At 35.4% G+C, this 18564-nt stretch overlaps 1 long non-coding RNA gene across 3 annotated transcripts in view; it reads right to left on the bottom strand.

Annotated features, from left to right (window-relative positions):
- Window positions 1–18347, bottom strand: part of LOC131382449 (uncharacterized) — a 29060-nt gene extending 10713 nt beyond the window's left edge. For 2 of the 3 annotated variants that reach the window (XR_009211953.1, XR_009211951.1), the window contains exon 1: window positions 17895–18347. This is a non-coding gene — a long non-coding RNA (uncharacterized LOC131382449). Of the gene's footprint in view, window positions 1–14320; window positions 14869–17894 lie in introns of those variants that run through there. The other variant, XR_009211952.1, reaches the window with a different exon arrangement.
- Window positions 18348–18564: the final 217 nt, after the last annotated feature.

The following is an 18564-nucleotide window of genomic DNA, read 5'->3' as shown; positions in this document are numbered from 1 at the left end:
TTTATAAATTTATAGTTTTGACACCAAATAGGTTTATAGACTCTTGATAGCTTTATAATATTGACTTTTTCACCCCAAAATATAGCATATCTTTCCATTCATTATGACTTTTTTATCATTCTTTAGCAATTAAAAATTTTTTCATAGAGTGCTAACACGTTCTTGTTAACGATTGTATTTTTATTCGTTGTTGCAATTATAATTACAATCTTTTTCTCATGTTTTCTAAGTGGTTGATCTTTTTATAGTGGGAAGCTATTGAATTTTATATGTTGATTTTATAATCAACCACTTTACTGGGTTCTCTTTTAGTTCTTAATTGTGTTCAGTTGACTTTCTTGGGCTTTCTAGATATGTTCTATTGTCTTTGGCAAATGACAATAATTTTCAATCCTTTCAAATTTTATGCCTCGTATTTCTTTTCCTTGTCTTCTTGTACTGGCTAGGGCCTCCAGAATAATGATAAAAGTAGTGAGGAGAAGAGCTAACTTTGTTTACTCTTGATTTTATTAAGGGTCCTTTCAGTGTTTTGCCATCAAGCATAATGCTGGCTTTTGGCTTAATCTTTGGCTACTTTATTAAGAATGCTACTTTTTTTAAAGTCAAGAATGGGTATTGAATTTTATTAAATGTTGGTTGTCCAGTAGCTACAGTGATATCTGCTCCTTTTCTGCTAATGATGAAGATCATCGTGTAAGGCATTTGGTGGCCACATATTTCCATATTAATGTCCTTCAAGACTGCTTGTTAATATATCATTTAGGACATTTACAATGACAATTGTTAGTATATTTCATTATGTCTCATGTCATTGTGCTCTGTTTGTCATAATTTGATATCCAGAGTAGGATGGTTTTATAAATATAAATTGGAAACTTTTGGTCTTTATGTTCTGGAAATGTTTTGAAAGCACTTGAGCAATCTGTTAACTGAAAGATGGATGGAATCCATTTGGAACCTGGTATCATTTATCATGTTCTTAGGCACATTATATTTTCTCTAAATTTAGGATTAAATCTAGAGACTTTGTATCAAATTTATGTCTGATTTAGTTTTGTAAGAGTATTTTTTAATAGTTGTAGGAGACTTTCATCAGGAATGTCTGATTTTTCTTTTCCAATGATATTAGAAGCCATTGATAATCATTGTCTAGATCCAGTAATTCACTGGGAATTGCTAATGTCAGATATTCCTTTGTTAAAAGAAAAACTTCAGCTGAATTAAATTTAAAGGAGTTTAATTGAGCAATGAACAATTTGCGAATCAGGCAGCCCCTGGAAGCACAGCAGAGTCAGAGAGACTCCAGGGGTGCCTTGTGGTCAGAACGAATTTATAGACAAAAAAAGTAAAGTAGTGTACAGAAATCGGAAGTGAGCTAAAGAAACAGCTGGATTGGTGACACGTTGGCAGTTGCCTTATTTGAACACAGTTTGAACACTCAACAGTGTATGAGTGGTTGAAGTACAGCTGCCAGGATTGGCCAAGACTCAGTGATTTTTCCCGGTGCATACTCTTAAGCTAGGTTTTCAATGTTGTCTACTTATTAAGTTAGGTTACAGTCAGTCCACAAGAACTCAAATATAGAATTACAGAGTCCTTCTCAGGCCGTATTTAGTTCACTTTAACACCTTTCTATAATTTCTTTCTTGTTTATTTGATGGAAGACTTTTATTAGAAGAAACTTTCTCTTATCAATATTTAATTATTGTGGCATAGTTCATATAGGAGAGGCAGGATAAATGCTTAATTATTGCTTTCTTTTTTCAAAATAATGAGTTGTTTTCTCAGCATCCTTCAAAGAACAGCAACGAGAAGTAGTTCAATTTGCTTTGTTGTTATTCCTTTTGTATCTTTATCAACTCCTGGATTTAGACTTGTTTGATGTGCCACAACCCATTGCAGTTATTAACCTCATTAATGCTCACATTTTCTAATCTGGACAGGAGTATCTTGTTAAACTCTGGCCATGAGTGCTTTTTGCGGGGAGATGTCAGAGCCTTGCCATTGGAAAGTGGTCAACTCATGGGTTGGTAAGAAGAATCTATTGACAACAGTAGAGGTTTGGAAAATAAAGTTATATTAGATAGAAAGAATGTTGCAGCAGAGTGCAGTGTGCTGCCTAAGAAGGAAAGGACTGAGGGTTCTGCTGTAGATTTTTCCTTAGGGGTATTTATAGACCTCAAAGTGGGAGCGTAAGGGCAATTTGAACCATATTAGCCACATAGATCATAATAAATGATTACATTAGTAGACATTTTGGTGCCTTAATGTCAGCAAGGGTTGCACAATGAGTTACAATCTACATGCATTCCAGAGATGTACAGAAAAGCTAGTTACTTATACCTTTTTGGGAAAGGTGCCTGGAACCAGGTGCCAGCTTTAGATAATAGAATAGGGAAGTGTAATTACTTCTGAATTCCTCAGATAAGGAGTGTTGCCTCTGGATGGCCTGCATGATGGCCACCAGGTGATCTTTACTTTCCTCACTTAGGACATGAACCTTGTGGTATTTGATATTTTTCTTGTTTTCTAATGGTAAAAAATAAAGTTATAGCCCCATTTTGTACCGTTTTTACTTGCCCCAGATCTAGAATATGGAATAATTTTTCCAAGGAACCCTGGTTTATCTTAGTTGGAAATAATATTTAGAGAAAGTACTCTGAGCATGCCGAGTGTTCACTGCTTCTGGTTACTTGTTGCTTTTAGGCTTTTTTGGTGGATAAAGAAATTTTCCAAAACTCACTTTGTGAGTTCATACTGATACTTCAGATTCCACTAATTAAACGTCATAATGATTTTTCTTTATTTTATATCACACAAACACACAATTTCCTAATGATAATGTTAATATTACTAGCAAAGAGGTTGAAGTGTGTGTATGTGGTAATTACTTCTATCCTTAGGGTATATCCCCAATGAGTATGTACATTCAAAAATCACTGTTTTAAAGTCAACCAGAATAGTGTCTTCCTGCGTCATTATGCTACCAAATAAATACTCAATTAGCATCATTTGCTTAATTTATTTTTTATTTGTAGGAATGGCTTTTAAATTTAATTTCGTGTTATAATTTCCATCTCCCTAATGATTAATGATGTAGAACATATTTTCCTGTGCTTCTTGGCTATTTAAATCATCTTCTTTGGAAAAACAGCAATTGAAATAATATGTCTATATTTTAATTCAGTTTTTGTCTTATTATTGAATTATAAGAGTTCTTTAAAGATTTTGATAGAAGTCGCTTTGTATACATATATGTATGTGACTTACATGTATTTCCTCCCATTCTGTGGATTGTATTTTCACTTTCTCGATTGTGTCCTATGAATAATAAAAGTTTGTAGTTTTGATGAAATCCAATTTATCTATTATTTCTTTTATTGCTTATGCTTTTGGTGTCACATCAAAGAAACCACTGACTAATCTAACATCATGATAATCCTGTGGGTTTTTAAAATTTTAACTCTTACATTCACATTTATGACTCATTTAAAGTTAATTATTTGTGAGGAATTGTTTGTAAACTAATTATGATATAAGTAAGGAATCCACCTTTATTCTTTTGCATGTGGGTATCTAGTTGTCCTACCACCATAGATTAAAAAGACAACATTTTCAAACCGAATTGTCTTGGTATCTGTGTAAAATGTCAATTGGCCATAAATGGAGAGGGTTTATTTCTATACTCTCAATTCTAGCTCATTGATCTCTCTGTATGTCTTTATGCCAGTACCACACTGTCTTGATTCCCATAGCTTTGTAGTAATTTTAAAAATGGGCAACGTGGGAGTCCATTTGTTATTCTTTTTCAAGATTGTTTGGTTACTTTTGGTTCCTTGCATTTGCATGTGTATTTTAGGATCAGCTTGTCAATTTCTGATAACTGACGAGTTAGAATTTTAATAGGGATTGCATTGAATCTGTAGATGAAATTGGGATATACTAGCATTTTAACAATATTATTAATTTTTTGATTTAAAAACATAAAATAACAAGTAGTGACCAAAGTAGTATTTATTTCAATCTTTTACATTTCTATTTATTTTGATCTTTGACATTTCTTTCAACAATGTTGGTGATATTCAGTATACAAGTTTTGAACTTATTTTAAAAAATTATTCCTAGATATTTTGCTCTTTTGAATACCATTACAAATACAAGTTTTATTAATTTCATTTTTGAATTGTTCATTGCTAGTATATAGAAGTACAATTGATTTTTGTATATTGATCTTATAACCTCAACCTTGCTCTTATTAGTTCCAGTAGTTTTTTAGTAGATGTCTTAGGATTTTCTATATAAAGATCCTGGCATCTTTAAAGAAAAATAGCTTTACTTCTTCCTTTTCTCACAGAATTTTTAAAATTATTTTCTTGCGTAATCACCTTGGCTAGATCCTTCAGTGCAATGTTCAATAGAAGGGGCAAAGGTGGTTATTATTGCATTTTTCCTGATCTGAGTGGGAAATTATTCAATCTTTCTCCACCTAATGTGATGTTATATGTGGATTTTGATCACATACCCTTTATCAGGATGAAGAAGTTCCCTTTTATTCATAATTTTTTACATGTTTTTTATCATTAAAGTATTTTGGATTTTAAAAAATGCCTTTTTTTTGCATCAGTTGAGAAGATTATATTGTTTTTGTCCTTTATCCTATTAATATGGTATATTATATTGATTCATTTTTGGGTGTTAATCCAATGTTGAATTGCTGCGATAAATTCCGTGCAGTCTTAGCATGAAATTCTCTTACGATGCTGGGCTCAGTTTTTTAGTATTTGGTTGAATATTTTTGTGTATATAGTCAGAAAAGACATTAGTCTGTAGTTTTCTTTTATTGTAATGTCTTTTTCTGGCTTTGGTATCAGGAAATACTTCATAGGATAAGTTGGGATGTGTTTCTTCCTCTCATTTTATGGAGGATTTTATGAAGTATTAGTATTGATATTTAATATATTTAGTAGAGTTCATTAGCGATGCTCTGTGGGCTTGTACTTTTCTTTTAGAAAGTTTTAAAATCACATAATCGATCTCTATAGTTATAAGTGTATCTATATATTTTCTATTTCTTTTGAGCCAGTTTCAGTTGGTTGTATCTTTCTAAGAATTTGTCCATTTTAAGTGAACTCTTTTGTTGACATACAGTTGTTTATGGCATTTTCTTACAATCTGTTTTATTTCTGCAAACTTGGTAGTGATACAGCCTCTTTTGTTTATAAATATATTAATTTGTATTTTCAGTCTGCTTTTCTTGGTCAGCATAAGCTAAAGATTTATTAATTTGTTAAACATTTCAAAGAATCAACTTTTGGTTTTGTTAGTATTCTCTATTGCTTTTCTATTCTGTATTTCATTTATTTTCACTCAATTTTTATTGTTTTACTCCTACTGCTTATTATTAACTTGAGATTTTTTATTGCTCTATATTACAGCTATACATTTCCATGTAAGCATTGCTATAGTTGCAATCCATAAGTTTTAGTATATTGTAAGTTTGAAAATATTTTTGAGTTCTATTATGATTTATTTTTGACTCCTAAGTTCTTTGTGAATGTGTTGTATAATTTCCACATATTTGTGAATTTCTCAAATTTCATTTTGTTATGGATTTCTAATTTAAGTCTATTTTTGTCAGAGAATATGTATTGTATGACTCTAAGCAATTTAAATTTATTTAGCCTTAGCATTTGATGTATCTTGGAAAGTGTTTCCTGCATGCTTGAGAAGTACATGTATTCTACATTGTTGAGAAGTGTGTTGTGTAAATGCCTGTTAGCTCTAGTTGGTTTATGGTATTTTTTAGCTATTCTACAGACTCGCTTATTTCATACCTAGTTATTTTATTCATTACTACAAGGCAGGTATTGAAAACCCAACTACTATTCTAACTGTCAGTTTCTCTCTTCAATTCTAGAAGTTTTTGCTTAATGTATTTTGCTTCATGTATTAGATGCATATTTACTTATATACCTACATAATAAATACAATTTCTTTGTCTCTACTAAAAGTTTTTTTCTCATACAATCATTTTATTTACATAAGTACAACCACTATGGCCTTCTTTTGTTTAGTACTTGAATGGTGTGTCTTTTTGATCATTTTACTTTCAACTTGTTTGTTTTTGAATATAAAGTATGTGTTTTGTAGATAGTATATAGCTGGGTCATGACAGAAATATTTCCTGCTTATCTTTATGATTGGAATATTTAATCCATTCATATTTATTATAATTACAGATTAGATAAGCTTTCAATTTGTCGTATTTGCTATTTTTATACGTCTTTTTGTTTTGCTTTATTTTGTTTTCTAGTCCTTGATTCCTGCCTTTTCTGTTAAATAGATAATTTTTTGTATAGCATTTTAATTCTCTTGCTGTTTCCTTTACTATTTTCTGAATTATTTTCTTATTTGTTTTTCTGGAGATTATAATTAGCCTCTTACATTAAAATAATCTTGTTCATGTTGATATTAACTTAATTTCAATAGTATACGTTAACTTTGCTCTAATATACTTTCTTTTCTAACCCCTCTCCTTTGTATTATTAATGTCTTGCAATCACTTCTTACATTATAAGCCCTTCGGTACTGCTTTATAATACTGCATTTTGTCACAGTCTTTTGGGTCAACTATAAGAAAGACAGTTCCAAACAAAAATACGTTCATGTTATCTAGTTATCTTTACTGGTGCTTTTTATTTTTTGTGAGTATATTCAAATATCCTTTCATTGCAGACCAAAAAGCTCCCTTAGTATTTATTACAGAGTAGAGCTGTTAGTAGCACATTCTTTTAATTTTTGTTTATGTGGGAATGTCTTCAGTTCATCTTTATTTTTGAAGGGTAGTTTTGCTGCATAAGGAATTCCTGGTTGACAATCTCTTTGTTTAAACACTTTGAAGATGCTATCTGCTTGATTTCTGATGAGAAGCGTAAGCTGTTAATGAGAGTCATTTTTATGTGATGTCATTTTGGCCATAATTTTTCTAGGTATGGATTTTCAAATTTTATTTTGCTTTACTTGGAGTTTGTTGAAATTCTTGGAAGTATAGATTAATGTTATAAATCAAATTTGGGAAGTTTTTAGCCATAATTCTTTCCCATATTTTTTATACCCCATTCTCTTTGTAATATAGGAGTTAAAAATAAATTACTTAAGCAGTTAGTGAGGGTTTGGAAGTCCTTGGTAAGATTTATCATTTAATAAAAAATAAAAAATTTGGTCAGGTGTGGTGGCTCATGCCTGTAATTCCAACACTTTGGGAGGCCGAGGTGGTGGATCACCTGAGGTTAGGAGTTTGAGACCACCTTAGCCAACATGGTGAAACCCCATCTGTACTAAAAATACAAAAAATTAGCTGAGCGTGGTGGCGGGTGCCTGTAATCCCAGCTACTTGGAGGCTGAGGCAGGAGAATCACTTGAACCTGTGAGGCGGAGGTTGCAGTGAGCCAAGATCGTGACATTTCACTCCAGCCTGGGAGACAAGAATGAAACTCTGTTTCAAATAAATAAATAAATAAATAAAATAAAAAAGCAGCCCCCAAATCATTTCTTTTCAACACAAAGCAGCCTGAAAAATCAAGCTACAAGCCCAGATAAGCAAGCTGGAAGCCTGCATAGGTGGTTGCCGGCAGCTGTGCCAGATGCCAGGTATATCCAGCATGGAGGTTTTTCTCTTCCCTTTTCTTTGTTGCTAAGTGTGTGGGTGTCATGGCGTGGTCCAGGTAGAGACCCCATCTGCATAATAAAAGATTAAGGTGGGATGGCCAGCCTCTTCATGGGCTATGTAAATGGAATATCTGGTTCAACCAATCCCCTGGGCCCTATGTAAATCAGACACTGCCTCCTCAAGCCGCTCTATAAAACCAACTGCATTCTGCTGCAGAGGGAGATCTGTTCCCAATACTCCTTACTCTACATGAGGGAGCTTTTGTCTTGTTTCTTTCACCTGTGAAACTTTCCACTCTTTTTTCTTTTTTTTGAGATGGTCTTGCTCTGTTGCCCAGGCTGGAGTGCAGTGGCACGACCTCTGCTCACTGCAACCTCCGTTGCTCGGGTTCAGGTGATTCTCCTGCCTCAGTCTCCTGTGTAACTGAGACTACAGGCATGTGCCACCGTGCCTGGCTAATTTTTGTATTTTTAGTACAGACGGGGTTTCACTATGTTGGCCAGTGTTGCAGGAAGTCAGGGACCCTGAACGGAGGGACAGGCTGGAGCTGCTGCAAAGGAACATGAATTGTGAAAATTTCATGGACATTTATCAGTTCCCAAATAATACTTTTATAATTTCTTATGCCTGTCTTTACTTTAATCTCTTAATCCTGTTATCTTCATAAGCTGAGGATGTATGTCATCTGAGGACCACTATGATAATTGTGTTAAATGTACAAATTGATTTTAAAACATGTGTGTCTGAAAAATACGAAATCAGTGCACCTTGAAAAAGAACAGAATAACAGAGATTTTTATGGAACAAGGGAAGACAACCATAAGGTCTGACTGCCTGCAGGGGTCAGGCAAAAACAGCCATATTTTTCTTCTTGCAGACAGCCTATAAACGGACGTGCAAGTAGGAGCGATATCGCTAAATTCTTTTCCTAGCAAGGAATATTGATATTAATACTCTGGGAAAGGAACTCATTCCTTGGGGGAGGTCTATAAACAGCTGCTCTGGGAATGTCTGTCCTATGCAGTTCAGATAAGGACTGAGATACGCCCTGGTCTCCTGCAGAACCCTCAGGCTTACTAGGATTGGGAAACTCCATCCTGGTAAATTTTTGGTCAGACCGGTTTTCTGCTCTCAAACCCTGTTTTCTGTCAAGATGTTTATCAAGACAATATATGCACTGCTGAACATAGACCCTTATCAGGAGTTCTGATTTTGCCCTTGTCCTGTTTCCTCAGAAGAATGTGATCTTTGTTCTGCCTTTTGCCCTTTGAAGCATGTGATATTTGTACCTACTCCCTGTTCTTACACCCCCTCCCCTTTTGAAATCCTTAATAAAATCTTGCTGGTTTTGCAGCTCAGGTGGGCATCACAGTCCTACCGATATGTGATGTCACCCCCAGCGGCCCAGCCGTAAAATTCCTCTCTTTGTACTCTTTCTGTTTATTTCTCAGCCGGCTCACACTTATGGAAAACAGAAAGAACCTATACTGAAATATTGGGGGTGGGTTCCCCTGATAGGCCAGGCTGGTCTCAAACTCCTGACCTCATGATTTGCCTGCCTCAGCTGCCCATAGTGCTGGGATCAGAGGCGTGAGCCACCATGCCTGGCCTAAACTTTCCACTCTTAAACCCACACCTTGTGCATCTACGTTTTCATTTTCCTTAGTGTGAGAAAATGAACCTTGGGTATTTCCCCAGGCAAACAGTGCCACGTCATTTGTGTTCTTCTCAGATGCCTATTATGTGTATTTTTGTATTCTTGACAAGTTTCTGAAGTTCTGCTCGTTTTTCTTCCTTTCTGACCTGAGTAATCTTTCTTGACTTCTATTCAAGTTCACTTATTCTTTCTCTTGCTTGCTCAAATATGCTATTTATTTCCCTTTAGTGGGTTTTAACATTTTAGTTACTATACTTTTCAATTTCAGAATTTATATTTAGTTCTTTTTACATTTTCTATTTCAATATCAGTATCAAGATATTCTACTCAACATTATTATTGATATTCTCTATTGGACAAGACATAGTTCTCGTATTTTTCTTTAATTCTTTACTCATGATTTCTTTTATTAGTTATTTAAACGTTTATAATAGCTACTTTTAAGTCTTTGTCTGCTAAGTCTAAAATCTGGACCCTCTCAGGGAAATTTTCTATTGGATTTTTTCCCCTGTGTATGTGGAATAGTTTCCCATTTCTTTGCATTTCTCATAATTATCTTTTTGTTGAAAACTAAATATTTTAGATAATATACTGTAACAACTTTAATCAGATGCTGTTTCCCCTTCTAGTTTTCTATCTTTTTGGCTTTTAATGTTTTTATTTTGTTGCTAATTACTTTCCTCTTGCTATTTACTTGTTTAGGGAATTATCTGAACTAATCCTGTAGATTCTACATTCTCTGGAATTGAAGCCACTGAGTTCTCTGCTACTTTTAAAAAAATCTGTTCAAATTTTTTTTTTTTTTTTTTTTGAGACAGAGTCTCACCCTGTTGCCCAGGCTGCAGTGCAATGGTGCAATCTTGGGTCACCACAACCTCTGCCTCTCAGGTTCAAGCGATTCTCCTGCCTCACCTCCTGAGTAGCTGGAATTACAGGCACCCCCCACCACGCCCAGTTAATTTTTTGTATTTTTAGTAGAGACGGGGTTTCACTATGTTGGCCAGGCTGATCTTGAGCTCCTGACCTCATGATCCACCCACCTCGGCCTCCCAAAGTGCTGGGATTACAGGCGTGAACCATCATGCCTGGCCTGTTTTAATTTTTATGTTTAGCTTTCTAGGGTTCATCCTTATGTCATTGTAATGTGATCAGCCAATATAAAGGTCAGAAGATTTCCTTACATGTTTTACTTGTTTGTCTTCCTCCCTTTGCAAAGGGGATCTGTGTGAGAAGGCATAACTTCATATTTCAGGTAGTTTACAAGCTTTGACCTCCTGCTTGTGCAGGGCTGCCAGATCAGCCAGTGGTGACTGGGTCTTATCTTTTATCTTGGGCATCGGTACAGCTTTGTGCATGAGTACAGCCTTTGCAATCTTCAGAAATATGTCAGAACATTCAAGTTCCTTATATCATCTTGTTCTCAATTATTTCCTTTTATATTTCAGGCTAGGCTCTTGTTTGCCACAAGCAAATCAAGTCTTAGCTTCAGGAAGCCGCGGTGTTGTCAAGAAATTACTATTGTTCAAGAAATGCCAAAGGGGTAGGGCTTTTAAAATTTTCTTCCTGATGAGCTGAGCTCTGAGTTAAATTGAATAGCCATAGTACCTGGGAATAGAGTTTTTTCTGGGAGCTGAAAGTCTAGACAAAATATTGACTGTGCTCTGAAGATTGTATTTTTTTTTTTTTTTTGAGACGGAGTCTCGCTCTGTCACCCAGGCTGGAGTGCAGTGGCATGATCTCGGCTCACTGCAAGCTCCGCCTCCTGGGTTCACACCATTCTCCTGCCTCAGCCTCTCCAAGTAGCTGGGACTACAGGCGCCCGCCACCATGCCCGGCTAATTTTTTTTTGTATTTTTAGTAGAGACAGGGTTTCACCATGGTCTCAATCTCCTGACCTCGTGATCCACCCGCCTCGGCCTCCCAAAGTGCTGGGATTACAAGCGTGAGCCACCGCGCCTGGCCTGAAGATTGTATTTTTAATGGAGTTTTAGTTGAGGTAAATGATTTTGATTGGTTGCAAGAATACTGGCTTTTCATGGCTGTAAGACTACTGAGCTGCCAATGAAGTAGGAATGGGAATAATCCCAAGTTAAAATGTTACACACCCTGCCCTGCTTTACTGATATTCAGTGGTTGCTTTTGGATAAATTATTTTTGGTTTTCCATAGCTGTGGTTAATTTCTAGAGTTCTGAAATGGTTAATGGTTAATTTTGCTTTGCTAGTATTTTCATTGCTATTGTGGGACAGCAGTTCACAGAAGTCACCACACCATCATTTTAGTCAATCATTATACCTATTTTTGATGGTTTAGCTAAATCTTTATTGTCACAGCAGAAAGTCAGTACATACTCTATTGTACTCACTATTTACCCCCATGGAAAATACATAATTTTATGTTCATCACCTGCCTTATATTTATGTAATTTCAGTCACTTATGTTGTCTGAAGCTTATTCTTTAGATTTTCAGGAAAGAATCATGAAAGCAATATTCCTTCTATTTTTGCATGGAAATAAAACTGTGCCTGTGCGTTTTATACTTGAATATTATATGGACTGGATATGAAGTCCTTGACTTAAATTTTACTTTATTGAATATTTTAAATATACTGTGATATAAAACGTTGCTCTTGAAAAATCTAATGACCACACGGGTTTTTTTTTTTCTTCATAAGTTATTTGACTTTTATTAGTTATTTGCCAGAAGTTCAAAAGTATTCTTTTCCCCTTCCCCTTCCCCTTCCCTTCCCTTCCCCTTCCCCTTCCCTTCCCTTCCCTTCCTTTTTTTTCTTTCTTCTTCTTCTTTCTGCTTGTTTCTTTTTTTCTGATACAATAATTTTAGTGTTGTATACTAGCTGTTCACAGGTATGTGGCTATTTTAATATATAGATTAATATAATATTTTAATTTGGAAAAGTTTTCTTGAAATATATTTTCATTATTTGTATCATTCATTGCTTTTACCTTCTTCAGGAGATCTAAATATATGTATATTGAATTTTATTTGCCTCTTTTCTATATCAGGAACCAAAAATAAAATTCTAAGCTCCCCTCCTCTTGGCCAAAGGCATTAAAAAATTAACCTAAAAAACTAATTCAGGCCATAATTGGAAAAAGCATCAGACATGCCTTATTATACTCTCCTCCCTTTACAATTTAGGCACAGCTGATTAGCATTAATATTAAAACAGAGACCTTAAGACTGACAAAACCAACTCTTTGTAGCAATGAGATACCAACATGACAGACAGCAAGTCCTGAAAGAAATCAAAGTATTTTACCCAGGATATATTTATTTGACATATTTTGAAATGACCCTGCAAAGCTGTCTCTTATGGGGAAAATCTACATTCTGTAGAGAATCTCCTTCCCTTTCCGGGTCTTTTTCCTGATCCAGAAGAGAATTAACTAAGAGTCTTGCACTTTGTTAAGTCTGATAAGAAACATTTACACTATTTACAATAGCAAATACATGGAACCAATCCAAATGCCCATCAATGATAGACTGGATTTAAAAAATGTGGTACATATACACCATGGAATATTATGCAGCCATAAAAAGGAATGAGATTATGTTCTTTGCAGGGACTTGGATGAAGCTGAAAGCCATCATCCTCAGCGAAATAACACAGGAACAGAAAACCAAACACCTCATGTTCTCACTCAAAAGTGGGAATTGAACAATGAGAACACATGGACACAGAGAGGGGAACAACACACACCAGGGTCTGTTTGGGGGTGGGAGGTGAGAGGAGAGAACTTAGAGGATGGGTCAAAAGATGCAGCAAACCACCATGGCACACGTACATGTATGTAACAAACCTGCATGTTCTGAGCATGTATCCTGTTTCTTTTCTTTTTCTTTTTCTTTTTTTTTTTTTTTTTGGAGACAGAGTCTCACTCTGTCACCCAGGCTGGAGTGCAGTGGTGTGATATCGGCTCACTGCAAGCTCTGTCTCTCGGGTCCACGCCATTCTCCTGCCTCAGCCTCCCAAGTAGCTCCAAGTAGCTGGGACTACAGGCGCCCGCCACCATGCCCGGCTAATTTTTTTTTGTATTTTCAGTAGAGACAGAGTTTCACTGTGTTAGCCAGGATGGTCTTGGTCTCGACCTCCTGACCTCATGATCCACCTGCCTCGGCCTCCCCAAAGTGCTGGGGTTACAGGCGTGAGCCACAGCTCCTGGTCTCCCATTTCTTTTTTTTTTTTAGAAGAAATTAAAAAAAAGAAACATTTAATATCTATTCTCTCTGAAGCCTGCTACCAAGATGCTTCATCTCCTAGTAAGAACCTTGGTCTCCAAAACTCCTTATCTTAACCCACATACTCCTTTCTAATGATTTCAGGTCTTTAGATAATAACTTAACTCTTTAACCAATTGCCAATGTTGGAATCCACGTATGACCCAGAAGCTCCCTGCCAACCCTCACTTTAAGTTGTCCCACTTTTCTGTACGGAACTAAGGTACCTCTTACATGTATTGATTGATGTCTTGTGTCTTCCTAAAATGTATAAAACCAACCTGTAGCCTGACCACCTTGAGCACCTGGTCACAGGATCCCTCGGTACTGTGTTATAGGTCACAGTCCTCATATTTGGTTTCTTCAAATATTTTACAGTTTGACTCTTTTCACTGAAAATATCTACTACTTTTCTCATGAATCCTTTTGTTTCCAATTTAATTTTTTCTTTTAAATAATTTTGACACAAGTCATGATCTGTTATGTTATCTTGCATTCTTTCTGTTAAATACTCATTTCTGAAATGATAGTTGAAAAATAACTTTGCTGAATTTTATCACTTCTATTTTCCAGTCATTCTTTACTTAATCACGCTGATTTTTGAGTATTTTCTAATTATGCTTTATTGTTATCTTTTCTTAGAGTCTGTCATCTCTTAATTTCTTTTGCTTCATTTTGAAAACTTGCCTTTCTGGGTTTTTTTTTTAATTATATGAAAGTATTCTGTGACTTTAAAGAGAGAGTTGCATTCAGGATAACTTTTACAGCTTTATTTCTCTGGAGATCTCATTTCTGTTGTTTTCCCAAAGAGATAAAAATATGGCTTCATGTTTTCTGACATCTGCTCTTTCTGCTTCCGTTTTTGGTTATATTTGGATCTTGCTTTTTATTTACTTCTTTTTCAATGTGAGTTCTATTTCCAAAAGCTTCTCCTCAGTTTCTCTTCCTCCTGGAATGAAGTTTTCGTTAGTAAATTTTGGGATTCCACAGAACGTGTATTGCTCCAGTATAAAGTTCTCTGTAGCGATCTGAATTGGACACTTTAGAGCTCCCTCCAAGTTTTGATTGCTCTTCTTAGCTGTCCATTCATACTTTGCAGTGAATACTTGCTGTTAACTTTAGTGTTTGTGTGTTTCCATTGCCACGATAAGCCCTGTTGTCTTTTTCTCTGCAGATCTAATACATGTTGTTGGTATTTCTGTTTTCCCATGTTGGAGTCTGTAGGGTACTTGCTCACCAATTATCATAATATTCGTTGTCTGCATGTTTTTGTTTAGTTTATTCTAGTTGCCATCTGTGTGTGCTTTAGGGGAATGAGAAAAATTAAAAAACTATTATTATATTCCCAATATCTTCCTGGAATCCTTATAATTATATTTTCCTGACTCACTTTTTATGTTATTTTCTTGTTTATATTTTTTATCTGAGATCTTGTATATATATTTTTATTTATAAAGACCATATTTTATTTCTTTAATTTCAAGTTGAAATGTTGATCAAAATTTCATCATGTAGTTTGTGTAATATGTCTAGTGCATATTTATCAATTGTATAGGTGTTTTTTCCCCTTTCTCAGTTTTTACTTTGCATATTTTTAATTGGAATGCTAATATTTCCTTTTGAATTCTCACTCATATCTAAAAGGGGATAGAGGAAAGGTGAAGAGTAAGCTTTACTGCTGTAACCAAAAAATGACATCCTTAAGAATATACTAGAAGTATAAATTATAGAAATTCAGCAACATAAGTGACACTTTCTTGTTCATAAAATTTCACTGACCTCCCAGGCATGACTATCCTGTTGATTAACAGAATGCCTTCCTGGATTACTGTAAAATCCTTAATAAAGTGATTGTGTGATTGTGTGCCTGTGTGATTGTGTGCATGTGTGTGTGTGTGTTTATAATTTTACTTACACCTCCAATAGCTGCAGAGCCTTTTAGCATTCACAATTTTCACTTCATCACTCCATGCAAAATGTGAATTTCTCTTTAAATCTCTGGTACCTTTTTGTCTAGCACCATATTATTTACCATTCCACGAATGTCCAACAGGTTTCAGGGCTACCTTTCTAGACTGTTGGATAACCTAATCTTTTTGTTTCAATTGAAATAAGGAATTATTATGTGGTTCCTTGGGTTATAAAATCTATTTTGAAGACTTCTGACTCTTTCATAAACCTGCAGAGACCAATATATTCACTAGATAGTCTTTACCATCCTGGATCAATATTTATAGTATTTAGCATGTTTTTGTCATAAATTGTATTTTGTGGATATAGGTATTTTCTATTTTCTTTTGATATTATCTTTAATTGTGTTTTTTTCCCTCAAGTTCATTTCTAAGAAGATATCTTTAGTCTACCATCTTAAATCAGGATAATGAGAGTATGTTTTACAGATAATCTTTTTTTTTTTTTTTTTTTTTTGTCTTTTGAGACAGTGTCTTGCTCTGTCACCCAGGTGCCCAGGCTGAAGTGCAGTGGTGCAGTCTTGGCTGTCTGCAACATCTGCTTCCCAGGTTCAAGCAATTCTCGTGCCTCAGCCTCCCAAGAATATGGGATTACAGGCATGCGACATCATGCCTGGCTAATTTTTGTGTCTTTAGTAGAGATGGGGTTTTGCCATATTGGCCAGGCTGGTCTTGAACTCCTGGCCTGAAGCAATCCGCCAGCCTTGGTGTCCCAAAGTGCTGAGATTACAGGCGTGAGTCACTGTGCAGATAATTTTTTGCTATCAACACTATCATGAGCTTTACCAGGTGTCAGAATCCTTATAACTTTTTTCCTGCAGTGGCTTTCACTGCCACGGATAGAAAATGGAACATTTAAGAGCTTTATGCTCTTCATATGAAAATTTTTAGGTTTTATTTTCTTCTTTTTTTAAATAAATCTGGCGCATCTTTTCTCTTTAATTGCTTGGAAAAATTAGTTACATAGCTTTCATCCAGCCTTTCTTTTTTATTAATCTATTCAATATTTATTGAGTTCTTACTATGTGCTGTTCTAAGTGGTAGACAGAAACTCCTTATTTCCATGAACCTTAATTCTAGAGAAAGATGGAGATGATTCAAATTAACCTGCATAATTCTCGCAGCTCTCCATGGTAAGAGTTCTTAAACTGCTCACCTTTACTACCTTCCAATTTTACTGTTTTCTCTTTGAATTTTAATCTGTGAGGGTTTTATTTGATAGCATGCTGGTTTTCTTGATTAGTTATATTTTATTACTAATGCTGAAGACTGTGTAATGTGGCTTTCAGAAACAGATTGAATGTGTTGGGGCTTCGAGGTAACATAATCTAAGCTTGAATCAGAATATAGATTTCATATTGTTTGTACTGAATGCAAGACTTTTTTTTTAAAACAAGGAAACACTGAAATAAAATGGAGCAGATTGTGTATTACAGGCCACTTGGGATTTAGCACCAAAAGGAATTTTACAAGCTGCTTAAGGTAAATCCTGTATCTATGGAAATATTGACTGCTTCCTAAATCAACCATCCATCATTATGTCCACAGATTTCCACAAAGGAGTTTGCAATGAATTTAACTCTCCTTTTGTTCAAATTACTTGCACAGACTCAGTGGAAACCAATTGCTCTTTGTCAGAATTATAACACATGCCAAAATAACTGAGAGTTATAGCTATCTTTAGTCAACTTGTTAATTATTCGTATTTTGGTTACTTCCTAATTTTAAATTTCCTCTGAAGTAAAATCTTGCTCTGTATTTTTCTCCAATGGTGTGCCTTGACTTCGTGAGCTACAGAAGGTAAGAGTAAATCAAGCCAAGTATAATTAGTTCTCTTTCGAGCCTAGAAATCATTAGAAATAGCAAGATAGAAACTTTCACCAGTCTATCCTCAACACCTATCTGTTAAGTCCACATGCTCTTGTGTGCCTGTTTTTATAACAGGCTCATTATCAAAGCTGGTAAATAGATATTTAGCTTCCATTAATCCCTGTTGCTCAGTCTACTGTGTTTATCTTGTAAACTCCAGAGCTGAACTGATTAAAAATTAGCTTAGGTGGGCATGTCATTATTTTCTTACCAACTTTTTTTCCTGCTTCGACCCAAATTGCCCTTGCAGTTGCATGCCATCTGCCTAAAGTTGAATTTAACATTAGAGCAAGGGACGCTAAGCTAGTGTGGGCTCTAGGAAATGAAATGGACAATTATAGCAAACATTAGGTGAATGCCTTTGAGTAAGTTCCCCGAAAATAAACTCTAAGATGGGAAGTGACATGCAGAAGGCTTTTTGGGGTGTGATCACAGAAGAAAAACCTGTAAAGAAATGAAAAGTCGGAATTTGGTGGAGGGGAAAGCTGACCTGCAATGTGGTCTCAACTGAGGCCCCAGTCAATCCACGATACACTCTTGAGCTGAGACAGCCATTCACAGGAACAAGGCCTTTGTTTCCCTGTATTAGCTTCCTTTGTGGAGGTGTAATCTTGAACTTGGAAGTTCCTACAGCCGAGGGCAATGCCCAGAAATAGATTCAGCTTTGTACTGTCAGCATCCAATAGTCTGGCCAGCTGGAATATGCATATTTAGCTTTGTAGAGTGAATCTGGTTGGAGCTCCGGAGAATCCATTGCTGTAACTAAGTTAGGCAGGCTTAAGGTTAGGGAGTATACAGCTGTCCTCTTTATGCTACTAGAAGTACAATGATTAAACACCTATGCTAAACTTTTACAGTCATGAAGGAAGAATTAATGGTGTAATAATATCCGTGTTTCTTTAAGTTGAGTGTTTAATTTCCAGTCCAGATCCCAAAGACATAATGGCTCTTCCTGTAGGAAAGTGTAAATTATAACCCTCTGTTGCATCACAGACTGAAGATTCTAGAAGGCAGAGGAATGATCATTTGGGCAAATGGACAAGGAGATGAACGGAATAGAACAAACAGAAAGAGATGGAGAAAGGTATTTTTGTCTTTCCCAAATATTAAGTAAGGCAGGCAACTGACTTTTCAGAGAATATTTTCAGTGAATCCAACTA

The sequence above is a fragment of the Hylobates moloch genome, unplaced genomic scaffold, assembly GCF_009828535.3.
Source record: "Hylobates moloch isolate HMO894 unplaced genomic scaffold, HMol_V3 SCAFFOLD_24, whole genome shotgun sequence".
NCBI lineage: Eukaryota > Metazoa > Chordata > Mammalia > Primates > Hylobatidae > Hylobates > Hylobates moloch.
This window is presented reverse-complemented; position numbering and strand designations above follow the sequence as displayed.